At 34.0% G+C, this 12,545-nt stretch overlaps 1 protein-coding gene across 1 annotated transcript in view; it reads left to right on the plus strand.

The window, feature by feature from the left end:
* The window catches only part of LRRTM4 (leucine rich repeat transmembrane neuronal 4), a 428,974-nt gene that overhangs the window by 247,534 nt on the left and 168,895 nt on the right, over nucleotides 1-12,545 (plus strand). The gene's annotated exons all lie outside the window — the stretch shown is intronic.

A 12,545-nucleotide genomic window follows, 5' to 3' on the forward strand; every position in this document is an offset into this window, starting at 1 on the left:
GGGGGCCACTCTTCATCGCGGTGCACGGGCCTCTCACTATCGCGGCCTCTCTTGTTGCAGAGCACAGGCTCCAGATGCGCAGGCTCAGCAATTGTGGCTCACGGGCCTAGTCGCTCCGCGGCATGTGGGATCCTCCCAGACCAGGGGTCGAACCTGTGTCCCCTGCATTGACAGGCAGACTGTCAACCACTGCACCACCAGGGAAGCCCTGAGATTATTTTTGAAGGAGATAACTATGTGAATATTACTGGGCTCCCTATTCCCCCCAAAACATACTACCTAGAGAAGATAGGCTTGCTTAAAATTAAACTAAGGAAAAATATAAAGCAAATGATAGATTACATCAGTCCAAAATGCTGAAATTACATAGAAGAATAAAGGATCACTGGTATAGAGAGGATGGGAGGGAGATGCAAGAGGGAGGAGATATGGGGATATATGTATATGTATAGCTGATTCACTTTGTTATAAAGCAGAAACTAACACACCATTCTAAAGCAATTACACTCCAGTAAAGATATTTTTTAAAAAAAAAGGATCCCTCAACTCCTCTCTCCTTTGTCCCTACCTGCCCAACTTATAATCTAGTGTTCTTCATTCCTTCTGTTACCTATAGAGAAGTTAAATTACTTTTTCAAATACAAAGTGTACCATGATTTAGGAGAAGTTTTACATAAGTCTTTATTATATATAGCCAAATAGCTCTTTATTGTTATTGATATTTTACTAATTACAATGGAAAAAAGAACTCTACATCCACTGAAGTAGTGTATAATATTAGGGAGCTGTAGGAGGTGAGAGTCTTGAAATTATATAAAAAACTATTTGTATCACATTCTCAGGTTACCCCAGTTTTCAATCTGTTATAACTTTTTAATATTTTGTACAATGTGCTTACACCAACACATTACTTGATTCACATAGTGTTACCCTTTAGTTCCAGAGTGTATATAAATAGTTTAATATAATGAATTAGCTGATCTCCATCCTTGCATCCATGTGATGAGATGTCCTCTACATTTAACTTAGGAAGAAATTCTTTCCCTTACTCCTTTGCTGTATCCACTTTAGAGAAGAGAACCACAGATGAAAAAAAAAAAACAAAATGGAACAAATCTTCCTTTTGCCTAAGACATGTCTTGCAGCAGAGACAGCTCAGGTCCAGGTTTAGGGAACATTTTGCATTCTGGAATTAATACAGGCAGGAGAGGGAAATGGAAGCTCATATGCAAAATCAGGGAAAACAATTTTGTCAAATGATAGTTTCAAACTTGCACGAAGTAAGCATGACACTTTTGTGACAAGATGGTAACAGAGAAAGGGAAACTAGTCCAGTAGGATGAAATGCAGTATCTTTCATTCCATTGGCTGGAAATAAGGTTAGAGCCTATAGATTCTATTTAAAGTAGAGATGGACAGAGTGGTGATCTATTTGGACAATAAAAAGTTAAACTATGAGAGGTTTGAACATGACATATAATATTTCTACTGCCAGAATCAACTCCAGATAAAGCTGATTCACTGCCTAAGGAAAAAAGCTTTCACAACAATTTTTACCAATACAAAGTACAAAGAGCTGAAAGCTGCAAAAATAGTTGGTATCGCTTCAGAAATAGTGCCCTCACCAAAACAAACCAAAAGGGTAAATTTCCCAAGCCTCAACATGAAAGGGGCCCTCAGAGAAGAAGTGGAGAAAATTCTGTCAGCAAATGGCTCACTGTAATTCCAAATCTTTGAGGGGAGGCTTGACCTTTTTCTCATGCTATTCTCTCTCTCATTCCCAAGCTGCATTTATTTTTTATGACATCTATACAATCGAATTTTATTTCCCTTCCTTTCTGAGGTCCAGAAAGCACCAGTTCCCTCCTTTACCTAAAAAACAACTTGACATCTCTACACGGTTGGCTCATATGGGTCTCAAGCCCTTAATGTCTCCAAATGAACTTGCATATAACCTCCATACTCAGCTTTATCTCCAGTGCATTTCAAAGTTTCTTTGGCCAGAAGGATGAGAATCATCCTAGGAATATTTTATCCTTTGCTAACTCTCTGGCTATCTTATTTCCAGTTCCCTAGAAAAGACTGAGACAGGAATTTGGATACACAAGATATTCTGTATCAAGAGAGACAGTCCTTTGGAGATTGACAGTCATTGGCTCGGGGTGTGAGTATGAGGGATGAAGATTGGTATCTAACTTCTGAGCAGGTTTTGAATTTCTCTGTTAAAGGGATTAGGTATAAGCCTAGCAACCTACTTAAACAGCAGCTGGTCCAGTAGAGGGGATTTGAGTAGGTCACCACAGCATCTACTCCAGCAACTATATCTAGTGTATCACCAAGTCTCATTAATTTTTAAATAATTATTGATTCAGCTATTTTCCTCTATCATTCTACCATTACCCTGTTCAATGTAATAGCTTTGCTTTTCAAAACCACTAATATATTCTCCTAATTATTCTTCACAAATCCATTTGTATGTCTCTCTCATCTATCCTCCACAAAACAGTCAATGACTTCTTTAAAAAACAAAATGAAACCACTCCACTACCTTACTTAAGACTCATAGGATGAATTCACAAGTCTATAAAATGGTCTACAAAATGCAATATGATCTGTTTTGTGTCAACCTCTCCAGCCACTTCCCTAACTGTATGTCCTCTGACTCTAATTTAGCTACTAGAGGATGTTAAATTTCCTAAAAGCATGAAGTTGCTTCTTGCTTCATGGCTGTTGTTCATACTGTCCTCTCTTCTAAACACTTTTCTCCAGATGAAGCTAGTTCTAGACAAAAATCTTATTCACAGAGGACCATCCTCTTGCTTTCTGGAATAGATTTGAGTCTCCATTTAACTGCTCTCACAGTACACTACACTTTACTTTTGTAGCACTTTTGTCAGAAATGTATTTTTGTGTGTGAGTTTACCTATTTAAGTGTCTGTCTCCTACACAGTCCACAAGACTGTTAAGCTACATGAAAGTAAAAATCTTATCTGCTTTATGTTTGCTACTCTGTTCCCTTTCTCCAAAACTCTGAAACACAAGCTAAATGCTAATAAATATATGTTGGGGAAAAAAATCAATCAGGTCAAATACATGTGGAATAAGAAGACAAAACAAGAAATACTACAGTCATTCTTATCTGAGCTCTATGATAACCCTACATTTCCAGCTTAGATTTATTTAGGTCTGTTTTTAGGCAGGGATGATGTGCCTAAAGAATCTGTATTCTGTTGTTTAGGAAACCTAATCTGAAAATGTTTCCATGAAAACAAATAAATGCAAGCCTAGTGCCAAGTGGCTAAAACAATTTAGTAACGAGTTTGATGTCTCCCTTGAGTACAATGGGTTGGGGGAATACAGTACCTCACAAGCAGTGGAGCACTATTCCTGAGGGATCTGGGGCAAGAGCCAGCTTTACAGAGGTTAGAAGAGGCAACATGGAAGCAGAGCATGATGGGCTAGGAGGTCGGGGATTTCCTTAGAAGGTGAGCAGGTCCTGCTTTCTAGGGTACGGAGAGCTTGAGAAAGATTAGTTGGAGGATTGTGATTGGTGCATATTAGATTTCCTTGACAGGTGTTTAGATTTAAGTGTAGGCTGACTTAGGTTTAGATTTGTGATGTGCACCAGGACACAGGGGCAGCCTTCATTTTGTGGGTCCTAATACACAAATTAACTTTATCACTAGTAATTATAATAAAAGCTAGTATTTTTTGAATGATTACTATTACATAGGTACATTTCTAAGCACTTCATATGTTTTAACTCCTTTAATATTCATATAAGTTAGGAACTATTATTTTCCCAAAATTATGTTTGAAGAAATTGAGATCAAATGAGGTTAAATAATTTGCCCAAGGTCATGGAACTAACAATGGTGAAGCCAGTAATAAAGTCCAAAATTACTTTTCTTAACAGCCATGCTCTCAATCAGGGTTCCCATAGTGTAGACTTTGGGAAAGCCATTTGAATTGTAGCTCTGACAATTTAGCAGATGTGTGATCTTTAGCTAGTCATTTAACTTCTTCAAATTTGTTTCCTTATTTATGAAATGGAGGCAATAAAAGCCTTTACCTCCCAGGCAACATTTAACACAAAGCCTTTCAATTAGGAAACACTCAAATAATAATAACTACCGCCATTGCCACTATATTGTGATTATGTGTTTGTTTGCAAGTAGCAGAAAGCCTGCATTAAACTGGCATAAACAATAAAGGAAAATGGTTGGCTCATACAGCTGAAAAGTCCAGTGTAAGGTGGACTCCAGGCAAGGTTAGAGCAATGTGACCAAGGACTCAGGCTTTTTCCAACTCTCTGTTCTTCTGGTGTAGCAGCTTTATTTAAAGGCTAGATTCCTTCATGTTCTCAGAATGGTGGCAGACAATGTAAGTACTGCCTTCTTTCTGGTTTAGAGTAAGAGCATTTTTCCTCCAACCACCAAACAAATTCTGGGAAAGGAAGTTCTGGGATTTACTCTGTTCAGAATAACTTTGGTCAGGAAGCAAAGTGAACAGGAGATTGACATGAGACAGTTGCAAATATCTGGGCGACTGCTCATTGGGGAAAGATAAGTAGAGCAGATACTGGTGTTTGATAATCAGAGCTCTCCCCAGAAGCCAATGCCACCCCAACCTTTTGTCTTTGAACAATGGAAAAAGGGTCGTTCTCCCAAGGAACTTCTGGATGCTATGGGAGACAATGATGTTGAATAGACAAGCAATGAATTTTCACTAAAAATTATTACCTTTATAGTGTTTTTGTTTTTAATATAAATATCTATGTAACAGATATTTATTGTTGATGTTTCTGTTTTATACAACTGTTTATATGGAACAAACCATTACAGAGAGAGAGAAAGAGAGAGAGAGAGGGAGCTCATGCAGTTCCAAAGTCCCAACTCTGTCTTGGACCTTCTCTGGCATATGTATACCAAAATCAGAGGGATTTTGTAAAATTTGTGTGGATTCTAGTTGTTTCACTTTTTTAAACTAATTTTGACACCTGTTTGATGAAGATCTCTTATTTATATTTGGATCTGTGAAGGTTATTTTTACCCTAGATCTACGTAAGTGTTCCTGACAGAAGCAGTTTTTTCTCCCTAAAGCCATACCAAGCACTCTTTTTTTTTTTTTTTTTTTTTAATAGTCAACCTACAGAGTTTGTATGAATGCATTTTTTTCTCCTCATTGAATTCAGACATGTTTCAACATTTGGGAGAGTATCTGTTGAATGGATTGTTAAATTTGCCCTATCATTTAGTGAAAGCAGAATCATTTTCAGTTTAACTGTACTAAGACAGGATCACATTTTGAAACACTGAGAGTTTATTCTCAAAGTGTTTAGATGAGCCAGATGCATAGGAAATGTTCTTAATGTCAATTTGTTTTACTTAAAGAGGTATATTTGGATCACATAAGAAGATGGTAAAGTAGCATCCTAGTGAAGCTTAGAGGAGATTACCCATTTATAGGTAAGCATATTCACTCTCAGCTACCCAGCCACTCCCACCTCCCAGGAAACTGTACTGGTATAATTAAGCACCTTCTTCACAAATTTGAAAAAGAAATTCTTTTGTAAACAAAGGGCCTGAATTCAAATGTCAACTCTATCAACTCTACTTTTGTGATGTGACTTTCCCTTGATTACCACTGAAACTCAATTTCTCCATCTGTAATGGGGAGAAATTAATTTAAAAATAAAACAAACTTTTCCCTCCTGCAACTCAAAATTTCATATCTTAAATTTCAATTTGAAATAATCCATTTAATCCTCTCAAGAAAATGTAGAAAATGAGTTCTATTGAATTTACAGCAAAGCTATGTAGCAACAGAAGAATTTTTTGTTTTGTGTTTATAATCCATTAGGTCAAATGCTCATACTAAAAGTCTTTTCAACATCCCAGAAATAATACCTTGCTACATTTTTGAAATATCAAAAAATTCTAAATTTATTCTTTTCATGACGATCTTTCTTTAAAAATAAAATGCTTCATTCTTCCCTTGTTAAATTCACACATCAAATTTTGTCATGGTTAAAATTAACTGTCTAATGAATATAAAATATGAGGGTTCCCCCCCCTTTAATCTTATCTCACATTCTTTTCAGAGTAAGAATGTGTTTTTCCTTTCTTCATTCATCCAATACTTATTTAGAACCTACTGTGGGCTAGAATCAGGCTACAGGCTGGGCAAGTTAAAACACTTCAATTCAGATGTTGTACCGTCTCCTGTGGGGGAGGCCTTTGCATTTACTGGACTAACAATTGTCTTTTGGTTATGTAAGACTTATTTAGAAGAGAAAATACTCTCACTTATATACCTAAGGTTTCCAATAAAAGGCAAGCTGAAAAATTGATTTCCATTGCACACACACAAACACACATAGACTAAAACATTTTACCAGTAAAATCTACCTCCTGTTTCTCTAGGCTTCAATATGCAGAGGAGAAAGTGTGCAGGCCTGCAAGAGAGAAATGTGTTTCTATTCTTTTATCAGAGGATCTGAACAGACAGATTGAAATACATCAGTTTCTAGTAACCAGTAGATGGTGCTTTTAGTAATAAATTTATGAGGTTACTTGAATATCCTTTCTGTAGATTTTTTTTTTAATGAAACTAACCAGAAATGAGAGAAGGTAATATTTTGCCATGCCATGAAACAGTCTATATATATATATTTTTTTGTTATTAACGTATTACCTTACAAAGCTCAGCATGGTTTTTCCAATATTCCTATCAGGTCTCTGTCAAATAATGAGAGGTGAAATATCAAAGAAGCTAAAGTTAATATAAGTCTTATAACACAATAATTTATTTAAATGCTGAATGCTTATGGAATTGGAGTAATCTAACAGCCAGCGTTAACTCCAATTACAGATAAACTCACATGTATTGTTTTAACTCATGCTGACTTGGTAACATTTTTGTATGTGTGTATAATATTTTTCAATATTAAAAATTAAAACTTTACATGGCTCGTATAGGAAAAATTGCCGTGAATTTAAGCTTTTTGACCTCTTAAACTATATTCGCATTTGCTCTTGGCATGTTTTATTTGACCTCTTTCTTTGGTTGTGGCCTTCATTTATCTTATATCAACCTAATTGTATTATGCTCTTCCAGTCTTGGCTACCACATTTTAAAGAAATAAATGTCATCTCAAGTTTACCAAGGGAATCTGCTTCTTAAATTGGGTGGGGATGACTTCCAACAGTAAGAGTAATAGTAAAATTTAAAATAGTAAAAACATTTCCATTTACCCTAATACCTGATTTTTATATTTCATTTGAACAAGCATCATAGGCATAAATATGAATTATTCGGTCTGAACATTTTGGAATAGTGACCAAGTGTTACTTCTATGATATTTTCAAGGATGTAACCTACTCTGAGAAGCAAGGATAAAATAAGTCAGAATAATATCATATACCTCATGATAGGAAGCACTGAGAAAGGCTCTGTACTATTCTTACCATAATTTCAATCTAGTCATGAGAAAATGTCAGATAAACCCAAATTGAGGGACATTCTACAAAATAATTGAAGAGTATTCATCAAAATCATCAGAATCATAAAGCAGAAGGAAGTTTGAGGAATTGTCAAAGATTGGAGGAACCTAAGGAGAATTGACCACTATGGGCAATGTAGGAGGCTGGATTGGATTCTGTACCTAAAAACTAATATAGGTGGGAAAACTGGCAAATTTCAAAGAATATCAGTAAATCATTTTAAAATATTGTATTAATGTAATTTCCTAGCTTCTATCATTGTTCTGTAGTCATATAAACTGTTAACGATAGAGGAATCTGGGTGAAAGTATAAAGACACTCTGTGCTATTTTTGCAACGTTTCTGTAAGTCTGACATTATTTCAAAGTAAATAAAGACTGAACAGATGGGTATATAAATAATCCATAATGCTCAGAATTTTACAGAAGTCTAACAGGTTTACCTTAGCTTTCAAGTCTCCTTTCTTACAAATCTTTATATTAGTCTAGCTTCAAATGAGAGTTGGTGATGCCACATAAATAAATTGATACCACCTGTTCCTTTACCCAAATTCGATTAACTATCCTATTTCAAGCCAAAAAGATATTAAGTAAGGAGTTTATTAGATTTCAGATCTGGCCCTTGAAAAGAGTAGTTATATTTTCCAGGTGTCATTTTAATTTTCAGCTATAGGTAACATGATCTGCAGCAGTTCTATGGAAGTATTGGTCTGAGTTTGCTTTCCCATGGTGCTTTTAAGTTCATAAATATGTAGTTTGAGTTTCCTGTGTGTCTCCACATGAGTCACATGTAACAATTTAACAATATGTCATTCATGTCAAGAGACTTACCATATAAACATGCTTTAAATAAAATTGAGTGTTAGAAATTTAAATGAAAATGTTGATTTGGAGAGGAAAACAATAATACAGTTATAACTATAGTTATATTATAACTATAATACACTAGTTTTATGTATTCTGAACAAATAAAATTCTCCATATGAGTCTTTATTAACATCATTACCAACCCATGGTGAGTCCACATTATTTTGGAGTTCTTAGAGGAGAGTTTTTTTTTTTTCTTTTTCAATAAACAACATGCAGGCAGTGGTTTTAAGTTTTATCTATGTGGAGAACAGAAATAAAGTCCCATGTATTTATTAAAAGAGTCAAACAGAAAAAGATGGCCTTCCAGCCTCCTACTAGTTCCCACTACATCAGTGGACTGTCTGAACTGACTGGTGGTTTACTAACTCTCTGGGAGTGATACATAGCATTATCTAATTTTAAGAATACCACTTGACAACTAAAAGAGGAAAATATGTAAGAAAAAAATGTCTATTTGGGACATGGGAGAGTCTTACAAATATAAAATTATAGAGGAAACTATTATATTAATTTGGAGATAACAAAATTTACTATAGACATATAGATAGGAGTTAATGAGAGTTCATAGGAAAAAAGTCAAAAAAGCTAAAAGAAAGCAGTCAAGGGTGTCTAAAAAGAAGACATCAAACAATATAGAAATATTTATTTTAATTTCTTCTAGAAAAATAATGACCTAGAAGAAACTCTTGCTTTTTAGCTAGCAGATGAATACCAAAGTTGATTACTTTGATCATTTTTATATATTTTGTGATTAGTTATGAAATGGCAGAAAACTGCAAAGATGATCCATCACAGTTAATGTTTTTTATTATGCATTTTAGACTGCTAACTAGCCCCCTTGATAGAGAAGTTATGGATTACGATGTATAAATTGTTGTACTTTTTTTTCACTTCACATTTATCATGAAAATTTTCTCAAACTATAAAAGGTTCTTAAATGTGATTCTAAACGTTTATATAGTACATTCCCTTGTATAGTTGTATAATGCTTCATTTAAGTTATCTCCTATAATTTGGTTTCTCAGGGTTGATTCCAATAATAAAAATAATGATATAATAATATTAAAAATAGAGTTGGGTTAAACATCAGTGCTGATTAATATTTGCTGATGTTGAACAATTTCTTAGCCTTAAAAGTAGGCACAATATATTTTTTTTAATATTTAATGTCATATTGCCCTCCAGAAATATAATAGCAATTTATATTTTCACCCCTGGCATATGAGAATATTTGCTTTGCCAAATATTTGCCAACTCTGCAGAGACTTTTTTTTTTAAATTTTTGTCACTTTGATTGCTAGAAACTAACATTTTACTGTTTCAAATTCCAGTAAAAAAAAAAAACTGACATGAAAAATTTTTTAGGTGTTAATTAGCAGATTATTTTTGTAATTGCTTATTTAAACCCTTAGAGTATCATTTCTAACTTTTACTGAGCACTTCTTATGCATCATTCTGTAAAACACTTTACCTACTACGTTATCTCCTTTGACCCTAACAACCATCTTGCTTGGGAGGTGCTGTAAACTCCTATTTACAAATCAAAAGTTGAAGTTTAACCATTAAACTTGCCCCAAATTATAGAACAAGAAATAAAAATCCAGCTCTATTTCTTGATGTTTTCGTGTCAAAGAGAAGTTTCTCAGATCCTTGAGAAAGACAATTCTGGCTTGTGAAACTGGCAGGAGGCTTTGGGTAGAAAAAGGATTTACAATTACTTTGCCCTCACAATTAAATTACTCTCAGAAATGGGAATTTAGAGGCCTAGAGTCAGGAAGAAGCGTGTCTAAAGTTTAGCCAAGCTGAGGTGAATTTTAGACTGTCTTGGTCATTCAAATAATCTTTGATATTCAAAGAAATTAACTCTCCATTAGTCATACTTATTGCAAATAATTTTCAACAACTGTATTTCACTTTATAATTTAGTAAATGTTATAGCAATAGCAATCTATATTTGTTATAGAAAAATGAGAAAGAACTGAGTGGCAGGAAACCTATATTTAGACTATTTATTTAAATATGTTATGCAAATGAGTTACCTACTTTTTCTAATTAACAATGTATTTTAAAAGTTGTTCTTTGTAAATAACAACACTCTAGAATAGCATTCTAAATTTCTATTTGACATTTTACTGTTTAAGCAAACCCCTGCTATTTCATATAGATTGTTTGCAACCTAATAATAAAAATGTGTACATGCCATACACTACTACAGAAAAAAAAAATTTATCTGTGCCTAATAATACAGATGGTCCCCGACTTACAATATTTTGACTTTATGATGGTGTGCAAGTGTTATACATTCAGTAGAAACTGGACTTTGAATTTTGAATTTTGATCTTTTCCCAGGCTAGTGATATGGAGTATAATACTCTCTCATGATGTTGGGCAGCAGCAGTGACCTGCAGGCAACCACAGGGTCATGAAGCTGAACAACTGATACACGTACAGCCATTCTGGATCCAGACAATCATTCTGTTTTTCACTTTCAATACAGTATATCAATAAACTATATGAGGCATTCAACACATTATTGTAAAATCGGTTTTGTGTTAGATGATTTTGCCCAACTGTAGGTTAATGTAAGTGTTCTGAGCACGTTTAAGGTGGGCTAGACTAAGGTATCCTGTTCCATAGCTTTATGTATTAAGTGCATTTTCAGCTTATGCTATTTGCAATTTAGGATGGGATTATTGAGACATAACCCAATGGGCAAGTTGAGGAAGATATGTAATAACATGTTGTTATTATTATTTTATAGTACATACTATATTTTCTAAGGACTTTGCATTTAATCTTCTCAAGAGCCCTAAGAGGAAGGTACAGTTTTCATTTCTGTATTTCAGACAAGAATATTTAATCGAAGAGATGCTAAGTTACTCCCCTAGGGTCACACAGCTAGTAAATAATCTTGTAGAATAACTTTTAATTAGTAAACCTCCCAAACATAGAGCATATGCATATAACACTGAGTGAAAAAATGTTGATTGAAAAGAAGTAAATATGTTATGATCCTATTCTTAGAAAACTGGTATTGATATATGTATAAAATTTACAAAAGGCTATAAAACAAGATCTGAACAGTGCTTACCTCTCTTTGATAAGATTAATTTTATTTTCTTATTTTTGTTAGTTAATATTTAAGCATGGATTGCATTGATAATATTACATAATAAATATTTATTTTCAAAAGATATGATTGATGAATCTTTGTTCATTGAACATTAAAGCACAGCAAAATATAAAACAAACAGAACATACCTAGAATATGAGAAGAACTATAATTGTAGAAACTCTTTTACAATTTGATCATCCAAGAAAACCAAGTGAATAAAAATTATGTCTGACTATAAATAAGCTTGAACTGAAACATGTGAAAATGTATTTCCTATGATCATCTGAAATGTCCACATCTTCCAAAAATTACCTATTTGGTCACAGAGGATAAGTTACATTATCAACATTTAGAGATAACAGAGGAACTTTGGTTCAAAATTGAGAATAGCAATCTCCACTGAAATTTTTTTTTCATTTTACTGTAGACTTTTGTAATAAAAAATGAATAACAAACTTTGTTCTAAGAGGAGGGCAATAAGTCATTAAAATATTTTGATTTTGAGTGGAGCATAGCTTCCTAAGGAATTTGGATGTTACTAGGTAGCCTTTGGGGAATTATTGAAGTTTAAGGGTATTTTTTGTATTCAAAGAGAAATGTGTTGGCATTACTTGTTTTAGGAAGAACACTGTCAACAGTATGTGGGATAAACCAAAATGAAGGAGAGACTGGGGATAAGAATACCACACAGATGATTAGGATAGTAATAAATAAACAAGAGGGATATCCTGTGCTAAGCCTTTTAAGAAGATGAAAAAGAATATGGAACAAAAGAACATCAGGAAGGATGCTCATGGATGTCAGGATGAAGAGAAAAGTTAGAGAGGGATAACACAGCAACAGTTTCCAGGAAGCTCTTTAGTCACTGAAGGTAGATTTTGACTTGAAAAGTCAGAAAATCCACCTCTGTGATATGGATTAGATCTTCCTAACAATGGAAGGAAATGAAACAACCTACAGAGATGATGCCTACTTTTTCTATAAACTTACTTATTCTAATTTTATGCAGGCATCCTTGTCTTTCTCAAGAGCTTTTCCCTTCATTTCCAGAACTCT

The sequence above is a fragment of the Balaenoptera borealis genome, assembly GCF_965194805.1.
Source record: "Balaenoptera borealis genome assembly, chromosome: 15".
NCBI lineage: Eukaryota > Metazoa > Chordata > Mammalia > Artiodactyla > Balaenopteridae > Balaenoptera > Balaenoptera borealis.